This window comes from Mus caroli, unplaced genomic scaffold (genome assembly GCF_978045245.1).
Source record: "Mus caroli unplaced genomic scaffold, Mus_caroli_1 scaffold_14, whole genome shotgun sequence".
Lineage (NCBI taxonomy): Eukaryota > Metazoa > Chordata > Mammalia > Rodentia > Muridae > Mus > Mus caroli.
The window spans coordinates 68006918-68017981 of NW_028227269.1; positions in this window are offsets into that span (position 1 = coordinate 68006918).

The following is an 11064-nucleotide window of genomic DNA, read 5'->3' on the forward strand; positions in this document are numbered from 1 at the left end:
ATTGAGTACCCCTCCCCTTACTGTGTTAATACAATTATCTATAAGACAATCAATTATTGTCTCACTATGTGCCACATAAAGTATTAGGCATGGAACACTTTTAGGTATGCTGAGGGTGGGACCCAGGGTCTTGTCACATATCCTGGTCAAGCACTCTGACACTGAGGTACAGCCTACTCCTAAGCACCTGACTCTTTAGTGAGATCTTTGCAGACTTCCAAATGAGACCCAGGAACTTACACGACTTTTAGAACCTCACGTAGGACCTGCAACTTCAGGTGTCTATGCCTCGTCCCTCCCACTGAAGATCTTTCCTGCAAGACTGCCTCTACACACACACACACACACACACACACACACACACACACACTTCCTCTTGCTGTTATTCACCAGCCCAAATACTTTACCCATCTTCCATTGCTGCCGTAAAGAATGGTATGTGTGTGTCCTTGCACAGGCTCCTGAGAACACTAACAGAACACAGACAATCTGCTATGGTACAATGAATTGGTGACTGTCAAAACAAACCTCTTGGTTTCTTCCAAAAGAGCCACACTCAGACACTCTACGAGTCTGACTAAATGGCTAAATTACTCTAGTGACAGGGGAACAGTGTGGTGTGGCTTGGGAGCCCAAGAATCTTGAGATAACTTGGCCTTCTACTGCCCAGCTCTGTGTGTGGGCCTAACGTCCTTGTGACTATTGGGTGAATCTGTTTAGATTGTACAAACAGACCCTTAGTCTCTACCAAGCAAAGAGCTGGCTTTTGGTAGTTGCTCGGTTTACTCCTGTTTGTTTTTGTACTGACAGTTTCAGGATGCTTTAAACCAAAACCACAGACGAAGCCACAGCTTACACCAAGAAGATCCAAAGCCAAAGAGGCACTTAGTGAGGGTAAGGTGGCTGCTTCACACCAGAGGTCAAGGGCAGTGTGCCTGAGATAGTCTCTGTGTTCTCCTCTTCATTCTAACAGGTCTGAAGCAGCTGCGGGCTCGTGGCATCACGTGACAACATCCAAACACAGGAAGATGTAGGTACCTGTGTCTTGTTTTAAAAGCTAAGGAACCCTTTTAAAAGTCCTCGTGCCTGATTTTCTTCACATTCTTCACACGTTGTGTTGCCAAACCCAAATAACTCTACTCAAATCACCCTGGCGGTGGTGGCCATTGTCACTCTCTGCCCCATTGTTCTGAAAGACAAACACACACACACACACACACACACACACACACACACGGCCTTATCTTTTAATATGCCTTAAACAGCTCAATGGCTGGGCCACTTCCTAACCTCCCTGTGCCTGATGTGCTTTCTGACAATCCCAGCTCATCACTTACTAAAACCTATATTCCATCTTGGCTGCCTCAGACCTGCAGCCCGCCCTCGGGCTGCATTCCCCAGCACCTACATGGCGACTGTGTTCTCTGTCCCACATGCCTCTATCGTGGCTTCTACCCCTTTTCCAAGCCGGAGGCTATCTCCCTTCCTGCTCCTTCCTCAGTCCCTTGCCCAGGAATCCTCAAGTCCCACCTCTGCCTCTCTGCCCAGCCATTTGGCCACTGACATCTTTATTTACCCATCAGAACCAACTGAGGACAGGGTCCCTCAGCGTCTTACATTTGGATGGGCTGCTTCTTGTGCAGTTTCGGGGACCAAATTAACATAATACAGGCAGCATTAGACCAAATCCACAACAGCGTTGCATCATGAGACCATTGCTAAAGCAGCTCCCATCGGACAGTGCCTTAGACTTATCCACATCTCTTCCAGGGGTGGAAGAGGCGCACAGAAGCGCAGGTATGATAACCAAGCAAAGGCGAGGATGAGGACGTGAGATGCAGGGTGTTCACCCTGCCACGCCCTTCTTGCGGAGTTCTATCACATTCTTATCCGTCTAAGGTTCTAAAGAAACTTGCTTTCCACCCTTACTGGGGATTGAGCCCAGACCCTCATGAGTGTTCAGCAAACAATCGTTTGCTGCTTAGCTGCAGCCCTCTCTCCATTCTTCATTCATCAATTCAGAGTTTCTCCATCTTGGTTTCTTTGTTTTGTCTTTGTTTTTGGAGACAGGGTTTCTCTGTGTAGCCCTGGCTGTTCTACAACTCTCTTGGTAGACCTGGCTTGCCTCAAACTCAGAGATCCACCTCCCTCTGCCTCCTGAGTGATGGGATTAAAGGCATCTGCCACCACTCTTCTTGGTATTCTTTACTTCCGGTGGGCTCCTGGCTCAGACTGAAAAGTTGAGCCACACCTCGCTATTTGGCCCAAGCTAAACACCTGCCTGGAGCGCTGTTTAGCACAGTCTTGGAGTCAGACAGCAATAATCGAAAACTCTGGAGAACAATGAGAATGTCTCAATAATTTGAAGGAGCGGCATAAAGGCAAGTTTTTTTTGTTTGTTTGTTTTTTTGTTTTTTACACTTGGAGGTCACCCTAAATGAGGTTGAAGACACTGTTGAATAATGTCCTTGCCCTAACCTCCTCTGCATTGTGGTGATATCAGGACAAGTGGCTGCTTTCCATAGTCATTAAGGAGGGCAGGCTGGGCATGCCGACCCCCTCCTTTGATCCCAGCACTGGGGAAGCAGAGGTATGGATTTCTGTGAGGGCCAGGCTGATCTACATAGTAAGTTCCAGGACAGTTAGGGCTATGTAGAGAGACCTTGTCTCAAACAAAAGGAGGTAGGCGGAGGCAGATGACTGAGTCACATCAGAACTACCATTCCATTGCTCCACTCCTGTGAGACAATGCTCTCCCAAAGGATACAGCATTTTCCCCAAGGCCTCATGCTACAGCCAACAAGAGGCCAGAAGCCTCACAGTTGGCCCAGCAGTCTCACCAAGTGGTGGGCTCAAAACTACTACCCCTACCCCTCAAAGCTCTCCCTGGGTCCTGATCAATATTCCTGGCTTCCACATTCCACCTCTCCCCTGGGATTCTGGCCCAGTTGGAAACATCTTTCTTGCTTTCTTAATGGCTCACAAAAGAGAGAGGCTGAGGCAGCTGTGTTAGGAATACTTGAATCTAAGTGAAAACCCTCTTATCACTTGGCTATAGCCACGTGAAATTCTTGGCAAGTAGCCCTTTGTCCTGAATGTCCTCAGACCTGAGAAGGAAGAGGTGTTTGGACAAGCAGAAAAGTCATAGCTGGCATTTGAGGTAACCAAGGTTCAGAGTGGCTTCTCAGATACAACCACTGTCCCTCCTTGTCACTCATGGGACTTGCCCTTTGTTACTGTTCTGTGATACGGTTTTTAACAGTCAAATCCATCCTGCCAGATGGAGGCACGGCCATGTGAAGAAATGGCTCCCTCATCTCTCATTGGCTTCGTTGGTCCTGTAAGAAGGCCAGCTGAGTCCTCTGGAAAAGACTAGACATGTGAAAGCCATCTTGCGAGTGTGGCAGAGATGAACTGAGATCACTCCATGTGGTTAGTTAGACACACAAAGCAATGTGACCCAAAGGGAGAGGCAGAGTAGTGAAACTGCAGGGTCTTCATCTCTTGTGAACCTCCCCAGTCTTCCCTTCCTACCCAGTTCCTCATTCAAAGTCGCCTGGTGGGAGCTCCTGCTCCCTAACCTACACTTCCCACTTCCTTCAAACTGTGTTTAAAAAAGTGGTCTCCATCCATGCTATGTAGCCTGGCTAGCCTAGAGTATGCTGTGTAGGGCAGGCTAGCCTTGAACTTGTGATCTTGTGAGTCCCAGAGATTACAAGTGTGTCTCACCACATCGGGCCAAGTCTTAGGGTTTTAAATTTTGTTTTGTTTGTTTGACTTGAGACAGAGTCTCTCTATGTAGCCTTTTTTGTCCTAGAACTCACTGTGTAGACTACCAGGCTGGCCTTGAACTCACAGAGTTCCACCTCCCTCTGTGTCCTGAGTGCTGGGATTCAAGGTGTGTGCTACTGGCCTAAAGCATCCTGTATAGCTGAGACTGACCTTGGGTTTCTGATTCTCCTGGCTCCACATCCCAGGTGCTGGGACGACAGGGATGTGCTACACATCTGGTTTAAAACCCAGGCGCTTGCATTATCTAGCCCTGTCCTTTGTTTCCCACTATACCTGTATACAGGGGTGGCTGGCTGCCTTTAAGTTCTGAGCATGGCCAGCTCCACAAGCCTGAGATAGCCCTGTCACTAGGGCCCTGCACTCTGAAGGTGACCACTCACCTGAGTTCGAGGCTCTACACACTCAGTACTTTGGCTTTCAAGGTCTTTGGATTTGTGTTTTACACGTTTGATGAGACAGGGTGTGCGGTTGTTGGCACAGGATTTGGAGCCTCAGCGATCCTGTGGCCTCACCTCCAGCCACCATCTCCCTGCTCTCTGAAGCCCAGGATCCCTCCTGTTTTCTCCCTTTCTCTCTTCCTCTTCCTGACTGCCCCCTGTCCTCAGGATGGGGGCAGAGACACAGCACATCATGCGGTAGCGTAGCCCTTGACTTGTGATAGCAGCAGGCAGGCAGGCAGGAGTGCTCAAGTCTAGCCTGGGGTGTGCATGGTGTCTCTGGACCATGAGGACTGATCTTCCCAGCCTAGAGACCCACTGTGTCTTCAGCAGGTGATGACATCTACCCTTACCAAGTGCAGATACCCTGAATATTCTAGAATGAAGGTGACAATTCTTGGGTGGGGGGCATGTGAGTCTTCTATCTGGTGTGAGTTGAAGCAATGGGCCCCTCCCAAGAGGAGACAGACGGACTATCTCACCTTTGGCCAGGGTCTGCCATTTCTTTTGCACTGGGCTATGCTTAGCAGGCAGGTATCAACAATATACATGCATAAATAATAACTTTGTTTCACATGCTGTATTGTGAATATGGTTCCTACTGTAAAGCAAGCATGGGGCCAATGGGATGGCTCAGAGCATAACGTTGCTTTCCTTCAAGCCAGACAACCTGAGCTCAATCCCTAGGACCCAAATATTGTAAAAGAGAACCAACTCCGGCAAGTGACCTCCAACTCCCACACATGTGCACATTTACAGAAAAACAAACATGACAATCATTATGGTGTGTTTACAAGTGTTTGTTATTTTATTATCCAAAGTTTATGTTTAAAATAACAATATTTTAGAGGGTTTTTTTTAAACAAAAAATGAACTATTTTGGTGGTTGGGCTTAGATACAGATACTATAATAATTATTTTCAGTTTGACATTTTCTTCTCATCAAGGTATCTGAGTGTTGTGGTACTCACCTGTAATCTCAGCATCTGGGAGGCTGAGGCAGCAGGACCAACAAGAGTTCTAGGCTAACCTGGGCTAAATAGTTCTAAGCCACCCTGGGCTAGAGTGACACCCTATTGAGGATGGGGTGAGAATGGAGAGGGAGAGGAAGAGGGGATGGAAGAAGAGAAGGGAAGGGAGAAGGAGAGGGGGAAGGGGAGAGGGGGCTGGAGAGATGCTCGGTGGTTAAGTGCACTGTTGCTATGCAGAGGACCAGGTTTCAGTCCCTTCATCCATGCTGGGTGGCTTACTACCAGCTGCAGCTCCACATCTATCTGCCCCGATGGCTCTGGCATCTGAGCACCTGTGCACATGTGCCTATCCCTGCACACAGACACACACACATAATTAAAAGTAGTTTTTAAAAGTCTGAAAAAGGAAGTCTTCCTGCATCAGTTTGCACAAGTCAGCTCTTCTGTTTCTCCTGGTTAAGTGGGCTCTCATAGTATTCTGTAGTGGGACTATACTACTGCATGCTGGGGACAGAGCACCCGCACTGCTTAGTCAGGAGAGTCCTGACTCAATGGCAGATGTGGAGGCCTGGATGCCACCAGCTATGTGGCCCAAATGCTGCGTTCTCTCAGTACTTGAATGTTGAAGGCCTAATGAGATTGGAGCGGAGCCTTTGCAAGGTGAGGTCATGAGGGTGTGGTGCGCGACTGATGGGACTCAGTCCCTTGTAAGAAGAGACATGAGAAAGTCCCCTCCCCCCACCATGTGGGAACACAGAAGGAAGGCAGCCACCTGCAAGCCAGGAAGAGAAACTTCAGAAGGAAGGCAGCCATCTGCAGGCCAGGAAGAGAGATTTCCGAAGGAACTGAATTGTCTGGCACCTAGATCTCGCATTTCCCAGACCCTAAAACTGCCAGAAATAATTGTCTGTTGGTCAAGCCATCTAGTCTGTGGCGTTTATCCTGGCAGCCCAAACCTGGAAAGTGTTGTGGTAGTAGAGAGGTGGGGACATACAGGGTCTCAGGGAATTGGCTGGCCACTAACTGGTTCTGAAGTGTTCATTATTGTGACAATTATCACAAACCTATTGTGGTAGCCACACTATGTGTGCTGCTTACCTTCTAGAGAGAAAAGGTGTGGTGGTTTATATATGCTTGGCCCAGAGAGTGGCACCATTAGGAGGTGTGACCTTGCTGAAAGAAGTGTGTTACTGTGAGCATGGACTTTAAGACCCTCGTCCTAGCTGCCCAGAAGCCTAGCAGCCTTCAGATGAAGACGTAGAACTCTCAGCTCTGCCTTCACCATGCCTGCCTGGATGCTGCTATGCTCCCACCTTGATGATATTGGACTGAACCTTTGAACCTGTAAGCCAGCCCCAACTAAATGTTGTCCTTGTAAGAGCTGCCTTGGTCACAGTGTCTCTTCACAGCAGTAAAACCCTATCTAAGACAGAAGGCAACAGACAGAGCAAGATAGTGTTAGATGGCAATATCTACTGCAGAGAGCAAGGCAGCAGATGAGATGAGAAGCCAGGAGGAGGAGGAGGAGGAAGAGGAAGAGGAAGAGGAGGGGGGAAGGAGGGAGGGAGGAGAAGGAGGGGGAGGGGAAAGGGGAGGAGGAGGAGGAGGAAAGAAGGAAGAGGCACAATTCCCCTTACCCCAAACCCCTACCCTACCCCACCCTGTCCTTGAAGCTGCACACCAGGAAACCCCGCACTCTGAACTGAATCACACAGGCACACCTCACTATGTGGGAAGACAGAAATTCAGACCTGCCTGCACCTGGGAAGCACATATTCATCAATAGGGGTGGGAGTGGGGGTGGGGGTGGGGTCTACCACCAAAGGTGGAGGGACTGCAGTCAACTAGCCACAACAGGGCAACCCCCACGGTGAGATTGTGATGTGGGCGGATAACTTGTTAGTGTCCCTTAGGACATGGGTCTCCATGGGTCTCACAAACAGTAGGGTCTTATGAGCAAAAAGCCCATGTGCTTTTATAATGGGTTCTCGTCCTAAGAGTATCTATGGAACATGGAGACTGTGTCTCCTGGAGCAAACACTGGCTTGTTTAGTGTCCAGTATGAAAGGACCCCGTCCTTTATGCACAGCAGGGAGACTCCTGTAATCCCTGTACTTGTTCCTTGGGCAGCAGGAACCCAAGTTCAAAACTAAGCTAGGATATAATGAGATACTCTGTGTGTGTGTGTTATACACACACAATTTGTTATGATTTTAATCATGAGGAAAAATAAATGCAGGTTGTGCCACGTGGTACAATGATAACACAATGAGATGCATGCAGCGATCTCAGCATGGCCTCCCTCTTGGCTGCAAGTGATTTTTCTACACAGCAGGTCGTACTTGGCCAAAGCTGCCCTGAATTTCTAGTCTTCCAGCTGGCATTTATAGACAGACGATAGGAGTGCCTAACCCTGCTGGCACTTGGAAAACAAAATCCCAGGGAAGGGCTCTGATGAACTCAGCTGATGTCCTGTGTCTACCCTAGAATCAGAAAGGGATGGGGGTGGAGGGGTCAAGCTGTGGTATAGCTATGCCTTTCAGAGAAGGTAAAGGGGGATTTGGGAGCCTCCTGTAACTCAGGACAACAGCAGGGAGAGGCAGTTTTAGCCAGGGAGGGCCGGGTGTTTAGGAGCTGCAGATTCGTGGATCTTTTCAAACATAGCGAGTAGGAGGAGGTGAGGCCATTCATTGATGAGAAAGGCTAGAACCCAGCCAGTGTGGGTGTTTGTTTTGAACTTGATGAATTTAGAATCTTTGGGGACATAATAGTGGAAGAAAGATCATACTGGTCGCCGAGGATACAATTCTGCCGGTCAGAAAACCGTGGGCAGACTCAGCTACTGGAGGAAGACCGAGTGTGCCTCCCAAGGTTCCTGGCAAAAACTGCAGAAGGTGCCACCACATCGAGCTGCCTAGCAGCAGAGTCCTCTGGTGTCACCAGGCCACTGGTGAGAGACAGCCTGGCTAATTATGAATGCAATGCGGAGAAGCCAGAGTTAGTCAACCTGCCGGCATCCACATTTCTGTAGAATGCCTGCATTTCCCGTGACTCAGCGAGGGCTCCTCCTGTGGCTTGTTCCAAAGCACCCTGGGAGTTGTTGGGCAAATATTTGAACAGCCTTTCGATCTGAAACCCGAGTAGCTGAGTCCTTCAGCTTCAGAGCCTGCAACTCCTTGCTGCCACTAGCTCTTTCTGCCCCTGCTACAGCCAACCCCTGCGACAGCAGGAACCACTGAGCCACTAATCCCAAACTGGACTGATTTTCCAAAAATACATGTCACCGATGATGGAGAGGAAAGATGACCAAAAGTTCAGGGCACCCTGCTCCCACTCAGAGGGCTCGCTTTATCTCCCATGGTCGGGTTACATGCTCATTTCGCGTTCAGCGGGAACTGAGTGTGTGATTAATCTCTTGATCAGGAGTGAGTCAGGCATGGGTGTGAATCCACAAAGTGCTAATTACAAACGTGCTTCCTTCCTGGGAGCCAGTAAGAGAAAGTTAGTAAGGCAAGAGAGAAGTGCTGGGCGGGTCCCTGAGCAGGGACCCAGAGAGACCCCTCCACTCCAGTTCCCCTCCAATCAGGTAGAGCAGAGGCGCTGCTGGTGTGGAACGAGAGACCCTGGCTTCTCTTTGAGCTGCACACCTAAAATAAGACTCCACGGGAGACTATGGGAATTTCCTGTACTTTTTAACTCTCAATGTCCTATTTATAAAGCTTAGTCACTGCAGTTGTTCCGCAGTTACTCTGCAGCGTGTAGAGACAGGTCATAACAGGAAACAGGCTCACAGGAGGCTCAGTCTCGCCCGCTGGCTTTGGGGGAATCTGAGTCCGGTCTTCACTTGACAAGCTCAAGGGACTTAACTGGACTGGGTAGCTCTCTAATCTTTCCACTGGCCAGCCACACCCGGCTCTTACATATTCACGAGGAGGGTCTGGCCTCTTCAAGGGCTTCTTACAGACACCGTGAGGCCCAGCTTCTTGGGAGACCCCCAGGCCCTGGCACAGAGTATGGTCTGAAGGCATCTTTTGCTTTCTGCAGCAAGAACAGACCTGCCCAAGCGTCTCTGCTCGTCCCTGTCTGCATAAAAAGGGCAGGTTCTCCCAGAAGGTTCAAGGCTCCATTGCCTGTGTGCAGAAATTGTTAAAAACAATTAAGAGGCAAAAGGGGGGAGAAGAGGGAATGAGCTGAATCCAGCAAAGTTCAGCCAAATGTTTTGCTCCTGTTTCAACCCTGGGCAGAGCCACAAGGGAGAACAAAGCCCTGTTCACTTCCCCATTTCACAGCCACTAAGCTAGCCTCTGAAATTGGGCTCTCTCATCAGGGCTAGTAAACGAACTCCTGTCCCCAGTGTCCCCAGACACTACAGGGCAGAGGTAGCCCCATTTGTTGTTTTTCATGGGGGACATGGAGTCTTCCCAACCAGAGCCAGCTTACTTCTTAGCTGTAGTTTCTCATAAAGCAAGATGATCAATAGGTGGACTAAGGCTCTCAACCAACTTTTCTTGGGAGCCGGTACTGGTTTAGCCCTGACTTCTGAGGCTCTGAAGCACAGAAGGTTTGGATTTGGAGATGTTCCTTGGCTTGAGACGTTTTGGGTCACAGTCCCAATAGTGTGGTGGTTTCTGATGGAGCTGGGCCTCTTAGCTCTGGGTGTACAACTGTCAGAACCCAACTTGGTGTCCTGTGCCAGGGTTCCTCCATGTCTTACGTTAGAGGTTTAGGGATGTGATGGCCCAGGGACTTCTTTGGACGGCATTCCTGGACCGGGGTGGTCTGGTCCATTCTCTGGAAGCTCAGGACCTTTTACCATCTGCTGCCTCTCAAGTCCCCAGGCTGACCACTGACCAAGCCTCCTATTCCGTTCTCTTTCTTCTGGCTTCTTTCTCTCTCTGTTTCTCCGCCTCTTTCCGTTCACAGGCCTTTACACCCCCTTTTTCTCCATCTCTGCATTTGCTGGCCTGACAGTAAGTCTCCAAAAGCCACATGAAACCCATATCTCAGCATCCAGAGGCCTAGAGATTTTCCACCTCTCAATGAGTCACACTTCCCTGAGCTCCCACCACCAACCACAGCAGAGGCTGGGGGGAGGGCCATACTTACAATGCAGAAAGACAAAACATTCATCAACTGAGGAGAAGGATGTTTCAAACAAGTGAAAACTGCCAAGGTTCAGCAACTGTGTCAGACGCAGGATCAACCTGCAAAACTCAGTAGCAGCTGTCTCCACCCACAGTCGCTGCTAGAAAGTATCACTTCGAAGATACTATTCATAACAAAGGCATGAATTACCAGATACGTAGGAGTTTATTAACCAAGAACACACAAAAAGTCTATAAGCATTTTAAAGTCCCTATAAGGCCGCATAAAATTATCTGCACACAAGAGAGCACATTCTATGCTTTGGAGTAAGCATCTTAATAAAGGATGTCTTGTATTGGATACCTGTGTAAGGATCTAATTACATTAATGATTCAACTATACACTGAAGACAAAGCCAATCAATGTGCTGGCTGGCTTTCTTTGTGAGGAACTCTATAAATGGATAGCGTTTAAAATGGAAAGTGGAGAGGGGATTTGCTTAACCAGATACACAACAAAACCTCCGTGAGGGCAACGCTGTGTGACTGGCTCAGAAACAGTTCTAAAGAGCTGAAGAGCAGAAGAGCAGACTGCCTACGCTCTGCTTGTACACAGGCAGGAGTCACTCTGCAGCAGGGATATGTTCTGAGAAGAGCACGTTAAAAAATGTCACCCTGGTCAGGCGGTGGTGGCACAGGCCTTTAATCCCAGCACTTGGGAGGCAGAGGCAGGTGGATTTCTGAGTTCAAGGCCAGCCTGGTCTACAAAGTGAGCTCCAG